Consider the following 18,656-nt stretch of genomic DNA (forward strand, 5'->3'; position numbering starts at 1 on the left):
GTGCTAGACCATTAATTCAGGAGACACTTCTAAATCAGGTTATTACTTTCTGATTTGAATACCACACATGCAGCATTATTTATGATTTGGAAACTGTTACATAATTAGAGACATGATTATCTTTTGTAATCTGCAGATTTTTTTTTCAGTCCTAGTGAAAGAATAATTTATTACACATTAAAATTCATAGCCTCATACATTTTCTTACACTTGTACACTTGCAGGAACATAACTATATTATCTGTGAGAAATATTCCCCCCAAATTCATATACTCTTAACAGAAAAATGTATGCCAGACTGTATTCATTGTTTGATTCAAAACTGGGCATCAATTCCTTTCCCATATTGGAACCAGAATTAATTTGCCAAATACCCATTCAGATGAATTAGTTCTGCATAGGATATGATAAGATATCACTTAGATTAATGTGTCTCCAGCACGTTACCCATAATGATGGTCAAATTAATTCATTAAAACTTTGACCATCATTAGAAATAATGTTCTCAAGAAACATTAATCAAGGAGATACTTATATCATATTCTATATAGCATTGAATGTAAATTACAAGAAGTAACTCTATATGAATTTCAAAGCAATAATTGATTTACATTATTGCTTAACTGAAAGTAATTCAATGTTATGATATAATCGTACTAATATTTTGTTACATACAGGTGACTGACTCTTAGACAGGGTATGGGTAGGACATAGCAAATACATATTGGTGTAGTAAAGCAGATCATAATGCCCTTTAACATTAATACTTTTTAGATTCTGGATGAAAATATTTGACCCTCCAGGGAACAAACAGAAATAGAGTTCTCAAGTGAACTGAAGTACAGATCAATAAACTAATTCAGACTGGCATCAGAAATCAAAATATAATGTACCTCAGTTAGCAATCCTACAAGAAATATAGGATACATAAAATTTAACATTTCTGGATCTGACAGATAGCCTGGTGTGGCAGTTACTATGTTCTTATTAACAACTTTAAACAAATCAATAGAAATTTTTCTCAAGGAAATTAATTAGATGCTTTTTTTTTTTTTTCCACTTTTTACTTCTATAAAAAATGTTGTTTGAGGAAAACCTAACTACTGAGGAAAACTGAAACTACTTAAATGGAATGTCAGTTCAAAATCCTATATTAGATTTGCTTGTTTAATAACATATTTTCTCTTCACATTTATCATAATTATGTCCTAGTTAAGAATGAAAGCTTTGATAATTGCCTACCTTTAAGAAGTGTAATTTCCATCAAAGCCATTGATCATATCTTTGAGTCAGACTAAAGAAATGTTGATAAGAACCCTCTTCTTTCATGATGGCTAGAGTTTCACAACATTTATTTGCATTGTATTGCTACGTGCCAATGGGATGTACTGATGTGAAACTTCCAGTTTCAAGAGTGACTGAACTATAGTCATCTTTCAAAACAAAGGTTTGTTTAACAGAACAGCCATGAGATTTAGGCAACCAATGCCAATACAGGAATTATTACTCTATCAGTCCTCTTTTCTCCTGGGCAGACAGTGTCTTCACATTCGCTTGAAGAGATTGTAGCGTTCATTTTTGCAGTCATCTCACAGCAGTCCTGGGAAGTTAAGAAGTGTGAGTGGTACTTTTTGCATAATTTTGATAGCCTTCAGCAGCCTAACTGCTAGCCCTCTTTGCTATTCCAGTTATGCATGATAAGGCATACAAGGTATCAATCCAACCAGTAAACCCAATTAGCATGAAAGAGAAAGATATTGTTTATATCACATTCCATTGAACAAAAGCAATGAAACGACTGAAGTAGTTTCCTAAATTGTATATAAGTAAGGTTTTCATTGTCTGCAAAACTGATATTTATCCCATTTAAACCAAGAGGCCTACAATGTATTACTATTTTTGGATGGGAATCCGAGTTCTAATAACAATAATTTTGATACTTTCACATGATCATATGGTCTCTAAAAGAACCAGGTTTTGGAGATACTCTTTTTTGAAAAGTTTTCAAATAAAGCATCCTATCCTCTCAAAGTCACTCTCAGTTTTGGCAGAAAGATGTTAGGTTCTCAAAAATATTTATATTATGAGGTCAAAGATATTATTTTAGGGAAATACAAACTGAACATACAAAGAAAAAGCTTATTTTTCTAGGAGTATTGAACTAACAACATGACCCAAATATTAGAAAAATATTCACCCAGTACATGACATAACCTTTATGGAAGTTATTTATACTTCTTTCTTAGTTTCAGATTAATCACAGGAAGCTATTCTGTCTTTTCAACCTTACCTTTTGAAGCAAGGTGAGAATTTCAGCTATTTCAACTCCAGTCTTTTGTAATTCTTACAAGGTGCATTGTCAATTTTTCTGGTCCACTCAGCAACTTTGTTGAGCCACAGATCATACCAATGTTACCTCAGGTAACTGTCCTGTCCTTCTACTAACAATATGCTATTTTGTGATGAAGCACCCTAATAATGGAAATAAGGCTTTTAAAGTACTTTCAATGCACAGCTTTCTTAAGCAGTTAATCTTCATTCTGCAACAAAAGAAAAACAGGTGGTGAATTTTTGGAAAACTTTCAGAGGCCTGAGTTAGCCACTAACAACTGTATAGTAAGTACAGATAATTCTATATTATGATTATTCCGGAGAATCAGATACTTTCTCCTCTGAGCTTTGAATTGAAAAGGCCTTTATTGGAAATATATTTGCTAACATGGGGTATTTCTTTTAAAAATCAAATACACAAATTAATGGGACAGCCTTTGAAAGCCATTCCATAGTATTACATAGAGTTATAGAATATTTAAATCCTCAGAGCTATTTTTAAAATTCTGTAGATAATGTATCACTTTTCCTTAGTTTCTACTGATAATTTATTCATTTTAATTATGGATTAATAAATTAATAGTTGAAATTAATAAAAAGCATAAAATAATTTCAATTTTTTAGGAATGCAGTGGAAAGTTTGAAGAATTTAAACTACCATAATTTATATATAATATGATGAACCTAAGCCTGGATTAGTATGTGTATCGTTGCTGAAATGCTATAACCAGAGTTGTTTTGACATAATAGAGGTTGGACAAGATGGCCTCCAGAGGTCCCTCCCAACCTCAACCATTCTGTGATTCTGTGATCATAAAGACACTTAAAAACACTGAATGCAAGAAGGACTAGGGTTTTTTGTTTAGGTTGTTAATGAGCATCCATGACAATGGGTCACTCACCCAGGACAGTGGGTACTAATACTCTCTCAGTTATGTTTTCATCTTTGCTAAACAATCAATAAAGAATTAATGTTCCAAAAATAATCATCTCTGTCCTAAACCTGTCCTTTTTCATGAAGAGTGCTAATGAAGATCATTGTAGAGTGGCATGGGGAGAGAAGGGAGAGGAAAGGTTTTAGAGCATGTTAAGGTCTAAATTTGATTCAATGTATCCTTTTCAGGTTCTCTTTTCTTTCTGCATATTAGAATGAATAGACTTTTGAAAGTCACTTCATCAGGTTTTATCACGGGGTTTATCCCTTATCAACTATAAAAAGGTTAATTTCTAAATTACCTGTTAGGGATACTATTGCAATCTATTCGACTAACAAACCTTTTACTCTGAAAAACAGACAGACATCATCGAACATGCTCTGATGGCTTATTTTGGTGTAATATCATTAACTTAACTCCATTTACACAAGAGCATAATCAAGTTAAACATGAAGTAGTAACCAAATGTATCTGACACTCTGGAAAAAGATAAAAATTATATTCACTGTTGTAAACATATACCAACATACGTCAAGCTATTTGAAAGTTACTATTATCAAAGAAACTCATATTAAAGACATCATAGAGTTATCCTGGACAGAATTCAGGTTACACATTTTCCACTTGAGTGTGCAGAAAAAAACCTAATTACTTATCTAGCTGTAGAATAAAAAGCCATGTATAATTTTTTTTTGCCATAAAATTCCAGCAGTAAATGAATGAATGAAATGCATTCAATTATTTCCCCATACTAAATGAAATAGTCTCATTACATATCATATATCAAAAAATAGACCAAGTTTCCACTATTTCCTTTCAGACCTGCATAAAAATGAATAAAAAAAAAAAATCCCTTGGTTTTATTGGCATACATAAGCTTCTTATTCTTGAAGTTCAGCTGTAATTGTAAAAGACAAAATTGGCTAATATCCAGCCTAGAAACAAAACCATGCAGAGTAATCTCAATAACAGTGATCACAGGCAAACTCATGCTGTCATTGTAATATATATTAGCCAACTACACTGCTAGCTATAAGATATTCACTGAGCTTTTAGAGTCAGTAGGCACAACTTCAACCATGGTTTCAAATGCTGAAAGTTTGGGTGTCATTCAGTATCTGACTACTCAAAACACTATTGTGTCTGAAAAATATTTTTAATTACTTTTTAATTTAAAATAGTTATTTAAATTATTTAAAAGTAAGTATTAAAGCTTCAGTGTTTAACATTATAGGTGGTTTTTATTTCTTTAGCTTTGTAGAACACTAGACTTGGGCTACCCATATTCTGTGGTCGTTGAGCAATCTAAAATAAATCATTATATTAAATCTAGATATCTAAAGCATAAATGTAGAGGACAAAGCCAAAGACACAGAACATGTAAGAGGACAATGTCCCTCTTCTATTTAGTTCTTGAATGTAATTTGTGAAGGCTGCTAATACAGTTATAATCCAGCTAAGAGACACTTTGCATTCTAAGGATATACTTTGCAAAAGGTGACAAGATAACACAAGCATAAGTTCTGTGAAAGACTAGTCAAACTGCTTTCATTTCTTCCACTACACTTTAATAAGTGTAATAGCCTTCAGTTCGTCCATTTAGACGTATAGTCAATAGATACATGACCACCTCTAATGCAATAATTCTGAACAGCACAAATCTATATTGTAACCACTGGCTCACAGGGGAAGAAATAACTGGCAGTCCCTGAAAGTATGTGTAGACATGACTTTGACTTTAATTATGGACCTGATTTAAAGAACTTAATGCAGCTGGCAAAGAATTTCAGTTCTAATAAGTTTCAAATGTAGGTCCATAACTTTTCTTAAGGCCAATTTTGGCTCTAAGTTGACACTGCAGGAATATAAAAGCATTACTGCACCATCTGTGAGTTACTTTGACATAAAGTATTGTAGTGAGGAAAACAGAGGTAAATTTCAAAAATCAAACTGTAGTCTGAAGCCTGACTCAAAGAACCTATGATATTAGTAATTGCCAATGAATTTCAGAAGGAAAACAGGGACTTGGGCAGATGGTTCTTTTTACTTCTCCTTTCCGGGAACTGCACTGATCTTTTAAGAGAGCTTTGATCTGTGCTACATTCACATTAAGATAAAGGAGAGAAACAAGAAAGCTGGATTTCTATTTGGTATTGAATAAAAAAGTTAGCTGACCTTATATTCCATTAAAAGTGTAACAGTCCAGCCTGGCTTTAGACTAAGCAGCTTATGCATTATAACACAGTTGTAGAATACTTTTTTTATCTTGTGGTGTTTTGCTACATTAATTAGTTTTTTCCTATTCACAGAACTATATATTTACTTTGCAAGGAAGGCCAAACATAAGAAATGTTTTCTGGTTGTTTCTTTTTTTTTTCCATTTAATCTTCTCCAACTTTTCTGAGCATATAGGACAACATCATGTCTGTCTGAGGCTACTGCAGGTATAAAGCAATTATAATTATTGAGATGATTAATAAGAATACTATACTTTTTTGAAATTTCATCATATTTTACAAACTGAAGTTAACATTCACATTAAGCAAAACCTGCAACTCCAGGAGCTGAGTACCCTAGTTTCTATTGTATTGTGATGTATTGTATTGTACTTTATGTGATGTTATGCTACTTTATTTTTTTTTGCCCTATTTTATTTTGTTTTGATTTATTTTATTTTATTTTATTTTATTTTATTTTAATTACTTAATGGCCTACTTCCAGAATAAACTCTTATTATTTCTTTGCCCCTTACATATGAGAGAGATTCCCAAGGTGATAGTGGTTATTAACTGTAATGTAACTGTAGCTCTTTGATAGATACAATAATACATGTATATGATTCTCATGCACACAACACTTTAAATATTTTCCCTTAAGTCTATATATTCCTCCTCTGTTACCTGTGGTTCCAGCTGAAGTTGTTAAGAGAAGAAATATGATCTTTTCATGGTTTCCTGGTAATTTAAGTCAATGGTAGCTGAAGACAAATACTCCAAAAAGGGCATGTGATGGGTTGGGAGAGAGACAGTAACTGCACTACCTGGAAAGAATACAGCTGGTGAAGGCTGATTTTTTTTTTATTCCAATAGGTGTGTGTGATTTATGAATGAGAAGTATTGTTACACTCAGCTTGACACGAGCAAAACCAGAACAAACCTTCTGTATGGAGTCAGATATTTGTTAGCAAATCTAGTCAATCTAATCAAAATATAACAAGCAGTTGTCAGCAGTCTGGTTGCAATAACACTAATAATCATAACCCAAACTAATAAAGAAAAGAGAAAATAGTAGCCTTAAAATTATTAAACCAGGCATTTTACCATCTATCCCTTTTCCCAGGTGTTATGCTTGCCCCTTGGGTGTCCCTCTGGGCGTTCAGGTGGACAGTTTCACTCTCCCTCGGGAGAAGAGGAGGATTACAAGCGTTCGGCATCCTCAGGACTTAGGTGAGAGGAATTTGATGCTCAGGGAGGGATTTTCTTCCTCCTCAGCCTTGGGCCCACTTCGGTTTATTTCTGTACGTCTCCTCAGCAGGGGCCACACCACCGATAGTATCGCACAGCCTCAGCGCGCCCTGGGGAGGCGAGAGTCACCCGCTCCCGGGCAGCCGGGGCAGCCGGCGCCAACCGGCCCAGCGGGCCCTGCGCCCCCAGGGCACCGCTGAGCCGGGGGGCTTCTGTTAGGGGTGGCAATACCATATTTACTGGGCTGCAGCATTATTCCCATAGGACGGTAGGACATAATGAAAGGACATTCAAACAAAAGCTGGATCTTATTTAAAGAAATACAGTAAATTCGTGTTGGTATGTTGGATACACCTTTTTTCTCTCAGTTTTGAATTTTGAGGAGAAGGAAAGTAGCACAGTCAATAACTGATTCACTGGCAGTGTTGAACTGCCAGAGAGATGAACTATTGCATCCAGTTTTATCAGCCCCTCCTCAAAGACTGAACAAACACAGACAACACAATCTTATCCAAATGCTAAAAGTACAGTCGCTGTTAATCATAATAACCACACATAGCAGTACAGCACAGAATAACAACGACCAGTTCTAAAGCCTGTTCCTCTCCAGTTTGCATCTGCGTTGGTCAATTGGTCGTAATCGGTGTTTCTAGCCCAGGGACCTCAGGTTTCGTACCGAGCCTGCACTTTCAAGGCTTCTGCTATAATCATGTGATTGTTCATTTGATATTCTTGAGGAGATGGCTGCTTAATAGGTTTTCCCATACGTGGTTTCTTGACAACCACAGCATATTTTAGTCCTGCATGACATAGATATTGTTGTAGGATCATCAAGATTTATGTTATGTAGCAATGGTAAAAACCACAAAATATTCTATCTATATTTAATAGTTTCTATTTAATTATAGCAGTGTTACGTGTAAAGGTTTGATTTGATTCTTTTCAAATTATAACAGGACGCAAGGTAATGCCACCAGAAACACCTGAGATAAGGTAAAGCATGGAACATTTTGACAGTGGTTCTAAAGGCAGGTCAATGCATTTAACAAAGAGAAGTTTAAATTCCCATGAGGAAACACAGTCTCTTAGTACAAAGTAAATATTGCAAATTACCTTAAGAGCCTTTGGTGTGAGAAGATTATGGCATTCCACCATTGTTTCAAAATGGCAATTAAGAAAACAAAATTAAAACTCCATTTCAAGAGGAGTAGATAAGCTCAAATTATTTTTTTTTTAACTGAAAGTCTAATGGCTTCAGTTCATTTAATAGTGTTCAAACAAAGAATCTTTACAACTTCCAGAGGTAAACTTCCTAGTATAGAAATTTCTACACCTGACAATGAAAATTTTGCTAGATACATGTTAAAAAACTTAAAACCACCCAGTGTCTTACTGGGGTCTTTGCCCCATGCTGGAGATGCATTGTATGTTGACAGAATTTAAGTTGAGATGTCTGGAAACGGTATGAGGATCAAAGGCAACTAAATCATGGAATTTTCATTAAATGGGAAATACACTCCTTAAAAAAAAAAAAAAAAAAAAAAAAAAATCAGTCAGATTGCTTCCTCAGGTACCAAGGAATCTGTGAGCGCTCCGCTCAGGAAGAGCTCTTCACTCATCTCTGGATAGTGTGATTTATCAGAAGTGCCAGCTGCCTAGTTTGTTGCAAAATCTGGAAAGGTTTTGAGAGAAACTTGTGTGAAATATGGTGAATTTAAATCCAGACTATTTTGAAATATGATGATAGTACTTGTTAGAATAGGGTAGATCAAAGAACTCTCAAAAGAATTTACATTGACAAAAAATATTTATTGGTAATGCTCTAAGACAATGACATCAACATTGTTGAGCGGCTTTGCTGAATCGCACCTAAAGTACAATGGAAAGACACTTCAGAGTATGTTTAAGCATTAGAAGCAGAAAGAGCAAAGACTGCTGACCTGAACAAATGCTTTTCATGTGTTCATATTTCATTTGGGGAAAGCATAGACAGTACTGACACAAGAATTTATTGAGAAAATTTGGTCAAGAAAAAGCATAAGGCAGGACATGAGAAGAAAGTCTCATATTCATTAGAGTAGCGAGGTTCTGAAACACACCTCCAGTGAAAGTAACAGGAAAAACAAACCTAATATTTTTCATAGTAAAATGTACAAATGAAAATATACCTAGGCTTGATGACCTATGCTCTAATCTTCTAAACTTTGACATAAAAAATTAGGATCCATCCTGTTTAATTTTTCAGGCCTAATTTTAATGCCTGAAATGTTGGCACCTGTATCTAAGCTAATAATCTGAACTACTTTTTCAGTCAATGAATAAAACCAGGCACTTTCAAAACATACTTAATCTGATTTATTTTAAATGTCTGCCTTAGAATGAAATTAAACTCATTCTCAAACGTAATGCTTGTTCTTTCACTAATTTGTTAATTAAAAAAAAAAAGGTATTTAACATGAGATTCATAGTAATAAAATGTTCTTCCTTACATTGTAGTAACAGAGTAATGCCATAAATACAAGGTAAGCTTTAATTGTGTTTCAAGCTGACAGAAAGGCCACTCTTAAAAGGGCTTTTTCAACAACCATGACATCAAGCTTTTGAGATTCAATTTGTCATGTCATGTTTTGTAACCTTCAACATTTCTTTTTCGCTTCTTCTCTGTCTGCATTTCTTCTTCAAACAAATGCATCACATTAATATTTTTATTATAATAAATATGTTTCATGCAAGAATGTATGTTTTAATTTGAAAATTATTTGCAAGGAACCTTTTCCAAGAAATTTGTGAACAGGCTTTTTAGTGAGAGTTTGTGCAATTTTCCATTTTCTTTAAAATGAATATCTACAAGATGAATACCCCATAAAGCCTTCATATGCACTCTAACTTTTTAAATGTAATGTGTTTTGATTGGTTGACCATTTTTTCTTTTATCCTCAGAAGCTGTAAGAGCTACGGAAGCAGGGTACATGAGCACCCATTAAAACAAAGAACACTGAAAAGGTCAAAGTAGCACTATGCTGTTTGCTTTTTACACAGTGTTTGTTGAATTAAAAATCTCATTCTTGCAGTAATGGGTATTGCTGGAGGAAAAAGTGCACAAGTAACACAGTCTAAAAAATTCCAATCCTCATGAGGTCTAGTTAGTACAGTTTCAAACAAAAGAAATAACACTGCTACTAACTTAAACTTTATTTTATGTTGTTTCCTAAGAAAATCTTATTTGCATTTCAATAAAATTGATTTACATTGTAATAACAAAACACAAACATGAAAGAAATAGTTGCAAAAAGGTTTCTTACAAATATAGAACATTAGATTTCATAACCGAGTGGTAATTCTATTTTTATGTTTGGTTAAACAACATTGTGTTTATAAGACATTCCTGAATATTAATTTGTTAATTTACATGGTTTTATGCTTCTGCATACTGAAAGAGTATAGCATGCTTCCTCCCCTTATATAACAAAGATCAAATAGGTCTTTGCCTGCATTTTTCTATTATTTGGACTTACCAGTAGCTACAGGGAAATTTATATAATAGTAGTAGTATAAGAGAATTCCTGATTCTAGGAACAGCAGATCTTCCTAGACTTAATCCTGACTTCTCAAGTGGTAGGGAAAGCTCAGTCTTTTTTTTTTTTTATTCCTATATATGCTTCAGTTCCACACAGAGGCAGACAGACTACCCCTAAATAATTTTGATGGGCTGTCAGTTGACAGAGATGGAATTTAAATTATCACTATCAGTGGCTCAGGTTTTACATGAAGAATATTCAGTTCATTTTATTTAGCAGTATTTCAGCTGCAATGTATTTTGTTCTGGCCTAAAGCCAAGGAACATTTAAACATATGGGCAAGACAATTAGAATGTTTCAAAATCTGCCACTTCAGAATCATAATACCAGTGGATTAAACTGACCAGTTTTTTCTGACCTATAGCAATACTTTGCATTATGCTATTTGAACAGAACCGTAGCAACACTGTACTTTTTTACCTGCCAAGGTTCTAATGAGACATTAATTTCAGAAAACATTTTAGTACATTTTCAAAATAGAAGATGAAATGGCAAAAAACAGACATTTGTTAGAGTAAACAGTAAGCTATCACAGAAAAGTGCAATATACCCAATTTCAAAGCATGAGAATAATTTTGTTATGAATAAATAAACAAGCTGTCCTCTTTGCCAGTAGTTCCACTCAACATCATTAGACAATTTTGAAGTAACTGCGTAAGTAAAAGTGTCAGGCCTGTAGAGTTGTTGTCTATGAACATATAGAAGCTCAATTCATGCAGAAAAATTGAAAGTGTGAACATTTCTGAATCTCAGCAAGCCTTCAACAAAAAAAAAAAAGAAAAAGAAAAAGAAAGTACAAAGCTGAAAACCCATCTCTAATGTTCAATTTTGACCTTGGTTGGTGGACAGTAATATCGTTTATAGTTCACTTCTGGTCTGCTCAAGATGGGATGTTATCATGGGTTCACAGCCTTGGCCTCTGACATTCCAAGTCAGCTTTCTGAAATGACAGTGCAATCCCATATGGAGATACATTAAAAGTTTGTAGAAGATTTTGCTTGAAATAAAAGCTACAGGATAATTCCCCCTAGAAGTAACAGCTGTTTATCACCCACTGATTTTGGTCTTGCGCTAATTGCCAAGCTAACAGATTGCTGATGATTTCTGAAGTTCAGAGGCTATGCAGAAAGAGGTGGGGATTACTAGCAAACCTGTAGCCAACAAAAGAGAGAAAAAGGGATTTCAAACTACACTATGTACACTGGAATTTTCACAAATAGTAACTGGTACTTTTTACAAATTATCGCTACTCCTTCGTGTTCAATGTTGTAAAAGTATCCTAGCAATCAGTAAAGGTGTGTTTATTAAACTCCTCTGGAGAGCTGTAGGGTAGTGCACTGCTCCAAATTTTAATCTGCCTATCAAGTATTTACTAAAACTTAATATATTAATTATTACAAGGAAATTTGCAACCTGAGAAGCCATTTAACAACTTGCAAAATGGAAGAAAAACATCGGCAAGGTTGAAAAATCCCTTTTATCCCAGGTGAACATGAAAGAAAGCAAGGTAAATTTTCAGCAGCAGTGGCTTGTCCAGAGAGCAAGGTGTTCTAAACCAGCCTAGCCTTAGGCTATGGCATTCACGCTGGCACTGAGCCTGCTGCAGAAAGACCTGTGTCAGATCTCTCTCCCACTGCTAACTTTAAGGATTTTGGAGGGCTGTTAAAGGGCACCCAGGTCCAGTTTTTAAGGATTAATAGTGCTGATTGGAAACAGATTGGTTCGTAGTCACAGTTCTCTCTGGGGTTGAAGTATAAAGGCTATGAAATGTAAACAAATTATTTAGCCATTAAACAAGTTGCCATGGGAAGTAACCACAGTGCATTTTATGGGTGATAATCAATAGTGGAAATATTAAAAAATCACAACAAGGGTTCACAGGGAGATGTAGCTCAAACTGAAGTTACATAACATCACTGTGAGCCTGTATGTGCTTCTAAAAAGTAGGTCTGGTTTGTGAGTGGTGACACCTAGAGCCCATATAATCAAAACCACTTCCATTTCTGGAAATCTTTACCCACCTTGATCCAACAAAGGTGTCTTCTGTTTCTGTGCAGCTTTGGAATAAGATCTTACAAATGGCATCGAGTATGATCTCAGACAGGATGGTGTGTTAAACCAGAATATTTTATTTAAACTTCTGTCCAAACAAACGTGTGAGAAGCATATACAAGCTGCCACTACCAGGCAGTCTTCCCAGGTTTGCCCACTTATTGTGTACTGTATTCTCAGTTCATCTATGTCCTTTCCATTTTTTCAACACAATTCAAAATCTTAAAGGGACAAGACACTCTCAATTCTGTTTTTAAACTGAAATAGAAGTTACATTTACATTAAAAATAATAAAATATATAGTATAATTTAGGAATACTTCAGAAACATTTTTGACATCTTGTTTAGCTTGTAATTAGCAAAGAATTCCCCACTTTTGTTTCAGAGAGCATTACAAGCCAGATCTTTTTTTCTTTTTTCTTTAAGTCTACATAGCATTTCATCATTTATTTCAATATTCTCAGCTAATATCAATTAGCTGACTAACTTTAAGTATATTACGTTGAATTATATGTATAAAATCAATAATTAAAGTCACTAAACTTATTTAATATCCAATACAAGAATTCACTATACTTCATCAAAGGTGCTTATTCAGTATGAGTATTGAAGAGTGCTCAAAACCAGCCTGAAAACCCTGCTAACATTAAGACCCAACCGGTTAAGATCTCACCCGAAGTTATTCTAATTTTTCTTATATCAGTATGTTAGAATAATGTATCAACAAGCATTTTCAAAACATTATATAGCCTATTAGTATCACTCTCTGTTTAACCTAATTTAATGAAAGAATCCTCCTATATTAGTGTTATGGGTTTGTGTGGCACGGTTTTTTTTGGTAGCGTGGTGCTTTGTTACCGGCTGGGCTGAAACCACAACAATTAGTAAATTAGAATGAAGGATAAAATCAAATCTAAAAGGAATACGGTTCCTATCAGCAAAAAAGTGAAATTCAATTTTGCCTTCCAATTTGTAAGGCTGAATTGTGATTCTGACTTTTATTGATACAAGAATGCAAGTCTAAGATGAAAATGCAGATAATATAGACAAGCTTTTAGAATGCTAATCTAAAAATACTGGTAGATTTCCCTCTATAAATTTTCCTCCCCCAAATGACCTGTTATTTACTCTCACTATTGCGTTTGAGTTTAAATCTAAATGTTTTTAGATTTTTGGGTTTACATTTTTCCAGTCTTTCTACTAATTTAATTTCCATAGGTAGGTTAAAGGATTTTACAAAGCTAGTGGAGCTTACACTGAAATGCACAAGAAAGTTGTAATTAATCATAGTTTTCTAACAGAATGTCTGTGCAAAGACAAAACTTATGTTCATAAGCTTTTATGCTAGCAGATTCAGAAAGCATCACCATAGGTTTAATCTAACAAAAGAAGTTTAAAATCAAGAGAAGATGAGACTTTTTTTTCCGGCAAAAAATCCACAGAAAGTGCTGTTTTTTGTTGTGAAGCAGGAGTAGAAAATGTCGTCTCTTTCCCAAAGAACACACAGTTTGAATGAAATAAAATTTCTGTCTGAAATCAGATGACAACAGCTGCTACACTGGGATGACCATTCTTACTAATACAGATTAATATATCCAATCTGAAAATACTAAAGAAAAGCATTGCAACATCTTCTCCTATGATATGCCTTTTCAACTTTCTCATTGAATCAAGTTCAAAATATACCAGAAGCAGCTGGAAAAAAAAAAGGGGGGGGGGGGGGGGCAGAGGGATGGAATTAATAAGAGAACATTAAAATCAGTAAATAACCCAAACGACCAAGAGTCTGGAAACTTTCACAGGCAGTTCAGAGGCACAAACAGAATTCAAACAAGCCAGTAATGTTTACAGGTGAAAACACTGAGCTATCTCCAATGCTGACTTTGAATACTTTTATAGTTCAAGTTGCACCATTTCTAAACCTCTCACTGAGGTTTAAAATATGACTAAGGTAATTTACCTCCCAATATGGCATTAAATTTAGCAGTTCTTAATGATCACATATAATTTATTTAATTCTGGTGAACTGCAGCAGTGTAAGTGAAAATTGATGGAAGACTGATATAATTATACCCTACCAATAACCAGATTATTTTAAGAGGCTGTCAAAAAGATTTAAAATGTAAAGATTTTCTAAAGCCATACTGGAATGGTATTTAATAGGGATCTTTGTTCAAAAAAAGTTTTTTTTTTTTTTTTCTTAGCTCAAAGATAAAATAAAATAACCATATAGAGACCTAGATTTTATTAAATAACAAAATATTATTTATCAAAACAATATATAATAGAATCATAGAATAATAGAATAGTTTGTGTTGGAAGGGACCTTTAAAGTCATCTAGTCCAATGACCCCTGCAATGAGCAGGAACATCTTCAACTAGATCAGGTTGCTCAAAGCCCCATCCAAACCTGACCTTCAGTATTTCCAGGGATGGGGCATCTACCACCTCTCTGGGCAACCTGTGGCAGTGTTTCACCACTCTCATCATAAAAAATTTCTCCCTTATATCTAGTCTGAATCTATCTTCTTTTAGTTTAAAGCCATGACCCCTTGTCCTATCGCTACAGGACCTATTAAAGTTTGTCCCCATCTTTCTTATAAGCCCCCTTTAAGTATTGAAAGGCTGCAATAAGGTCTCCCTGGAGCCTTCTCTTCTCCAGGCTGAACAAGCCCAACTCTCTCAGCCTGCCTTCATAGGAGAGGTGTTCCATCCCTCTGATCATTTTTGTGACCCTCCTCTGGACCCATTCCAACAGGTCCATGTCTTTCTTGTACTGGGGACTCCAGAGCTGGATGCAGTACTCCAGGTGGGGTCTCATCAGTGCGGAATAGAGGGGCAGAATCACCTCCCTCGACCTGCTGGCCACGCTTCTTTTGGTGCAGCCCAGGATACGGTTGGCTTTCTGGGCTGTGAGCGCACATTGTCGGCTCGTGTTCAGTTTTTCATCCACCAGTACCCTCAAGTCCTTCTCTGCAGGGCTGCTCTCAATCCCTTCATCCCCCAGCCTGTATTAATACCAGGGGTTGCCCTGACCCAGGTGCAGGACCTTGCACTTGGCCTTGTTGGACCTCATGAGGTTCGCATGGGCCCACTTCTCCAGCTTGTCCAGGTTGCTCTGAATGACATCCCATCCCTCAGGCTTGTCAACCACACCATTTCAGCTTGGTGTCGTCTGCAAACTTGCTGAGGGTACACTTGATCCCACTGCCTATGTCTCTGATGAAGATATTAAATGGTACTGGTCCCAATAAGGACCACTTGTCACTGATCTCTCTCTGGATGGACATGGAACCGTTGACCACTACCCTCTGGATGCAACCATTCAGCCAATTCCTTATCCACCAAACAGTCCATCCATCAAATCTGTATCTCTCCAATTTAGAGAGAAGAATGTTGTGGGGGACCGTGTCAAAGGCCTTTCAGAAGTCCAGATAGATGACATCTGTAGCTCTTCCCTTGTCCACTGATGTAGGCGCTCCATCACAGAAGGCCACTATGTAGGTCAGGCAAGACTTGTCCTTGGTGAAGCCATGCTGGCTTTCTCGAATCACCTCCCTGTCCTCCATGTGCCTTGGCATAGCTTCTCGGAGGATCTGCTCCATGGTCTTCCCAGGCACAGAGGTGAGGCTGACAGGTCGGTAGTTCCCAGGTTCCTCCTTTCTACCCTCTTTAAAAATGGGTGCAATGTTTCCCTTTTTCCAGTCACCAGGGACTTCACCTGACTGCCATGACTTTTCAAATATCGTGGAGAGCGGTTTGGCAACTACATCAGCCAATTCCCTGAGGACTCTGGGATGCATCTCGTCAGGTCCCATAGACTTAGGTATGTTCAGGTTCCTCAGGTGGTCATGAACCACATCTTCTCTTACACTGGGAGGGACTTTGCTCCCCCAGTCCCTGCCTTGTGGTCCATCCACTCGAGAGGTGTGGGAAGAGAGATTGCCAGTGAAGACTGAGGCAAAAAAGTTGTTGAGTACCTCAGTCTTCTCCTTGTCTTTTGTTACCAGTTTGCCAGTCGTGTTCATCAGGGGGGTACGCTTTCTTTGACCTTCCTTTTCTGGCTGACATGCCTGTAGTAGCCCTTCTTACTATTCTTTGCATCCCTTGCCAAGTTCAGCTCCAGCTGCACCTTGGCCTTCCTGACCCCATCCCTACGCCACCAGGCAGCGTCCCTATACTCTTCCCAGGATACCTGTCCTTGTTTCCACTCTCACTCAATGTATTTTAATTCTCTTTTGAACAATGTCATAAATGAGGAAAAGAAGAAAAACAAGAAAAGGAAAGGAGAGGAATGTGGAAAAACAGAAAAGAAAGAGGGGAGAAGAGAGAATCGGCTCCAGACGGATGCAGGATTTATACTGTTTAGCGGATTTCTATAGGACTATGTTTTCCTTTGAAATTTGAAAGTGCAGCTTGGCATTCATTGTAGCACAGTATTAAACTTACACATTGGTATATATTGATCTTTTTGTAACTTTTTGTATCGGGTGCCGGTGTGCCGGTGCCTGCGGCAGCAGCGGCGATGGCGGGCGGCTCTGCAGGGTCGGCGGCGGCTGTGAGGGGAGAGGCGGGGCTGCCCCGGGCCGGACCCAGCCGGTTCCCGCCGGTTCCCGCCGGCTCCAGCGGCCCCACCGCCGGGCACAGCTGAGCCCCTCAGCCTCGGGGAAAGAAAGCCTGGGGAAGAAAGGGCAAAAGGGCTGAGGGAAACGGGGGGAGAAACAGCCCTGCCAGCCCCGAGGGGAGAGCGGGAGGAGGGCAGGAGGTGCTCCGGGCCCCCCTCCCCGGCAGAGATGGCCCTGCGGCCCCGGGAGAGACCCCCCCCCGCTGGGGCAGGGGTTTACCTGCAGCCCCGGGGAAGGCCCCAGGCTGGAGCAGGGAACAGCCGGAGGAGGCAGGAGCGGCAGCGGGGAGCCGCCGGGGGCTGCCCCCACACACCCGTTCCCCGTCCCCCTGCGCTGCGCAGAGGGATGAGGAGGGAGTAGAAGAGTCTGGAGTTAAGGAGTGAAGGTGAGCCTGGGAAAAGGGGGAAGGGGAGAAGGTGTTTCATTTTTTGTGTTTGTTTCTTACTTTCCTACTCTATTTTTAACTGACAGATTACTTTTCCCTAAGTTGAGTCTGTTGTACTCAGAATGGTAATGGGTAAGTGATTTCCCTGCCTTTATCTCGATGCATGAGATTTTATCTTATTTTCTCCCCCTGTTCCAGTTGAGGATGGGGAGTGAGAGAGCTGTGGGGTGGGCAGCTGGACAAGGCACCACACTTTTAAAAAATAAAAAAGTTGATTTACTTTATTGTAAGTATGTGATGAAACCTGTTGGAGGGAAAAGACTGAATGGCCCAAAACTGCCTTTGTTTTTCATGGTATTTTGGATGGATGTAAGTAAGGGAGTTAGAAAGGACAATGCCTGTACATTTTTTTGTGAGGAGTGATGAAATAAATAGTAAGAAAATCTTTTGGAATTTATTATAACAGATAATAAGTGCTCATGAGCTAGAAAACAGCAGTTTTATAAAGAGCATAGTGATCCATATAAGCTTGAGTTGGCTCAGATGTCAAGAAGTATTACGTTCAACCAGGGATCTTATGTACCCAGTATAGGAATAATATATCATGGATTCCGCTATATTCTAATATTTAATACATATTTTAAATGTTGTAACATTTACAGTGCAGTACCATTTATATACACTTGAAAATCAAGTTTTTAAGATGGCATTGTGTAGTTCAACTGTATCAGTTGTTGGTCACTTCTTTCCTAAAATTAAATCCAGACTCCTGCTCTTCAGTGAAAGTACCTTGATTTTCAGTTACTGTGCATACTAACAAAATCTATTTTGGTTGCATTTTAGCAGACTTCTGGGAAAAACTTGTAACTGTTACTGTACTGTAGCTTCTAAATTTTCAAGGGAAAGACATGCCCTCATTATGTTGATGATATAACAGTAGACTAAAACACTAGGCAACACTGGAAAAAAAAAAAAGCCCAAAACCCAGCCAAAAACATTACATACAAGCTGGTGGGAAAAAAGTAATTTTTATTTAGGAAGTATAACTTCAGATTTCAAGTGATCAAGAATCCCTTATGCTCAGCCCGATCTTTATGCTTAAAGGCATCTCCTGGCACTGACAACACAGAACCCAATATGAATGCAGAAACAACAGGGGCTCTGACTCTGTTATCCATGTTTCCTGAGGTAACTTCCTCATTCTACTCTATAATGCCAGCCTGTGGCTATACAGGATACAGCGAAAAAGTACCTTCTCTTGGAGAAAAACAGAATGTATGAAGTAT

This window comes from Aquila chrysaetos, chromosome 18 (genome assembly GCF_900496995.4).
Source record: "Aquila chrysaetos chrysaetos chromosome 18, bAquChr1.4, whole genome shotgun sequence".
NCBI classification, from domain to species: Eukaryota; Metazoa; Chordata; class Aves; order Accipitriformes; family Accipitridae; genus Aquila; species Aquila chrysaetos.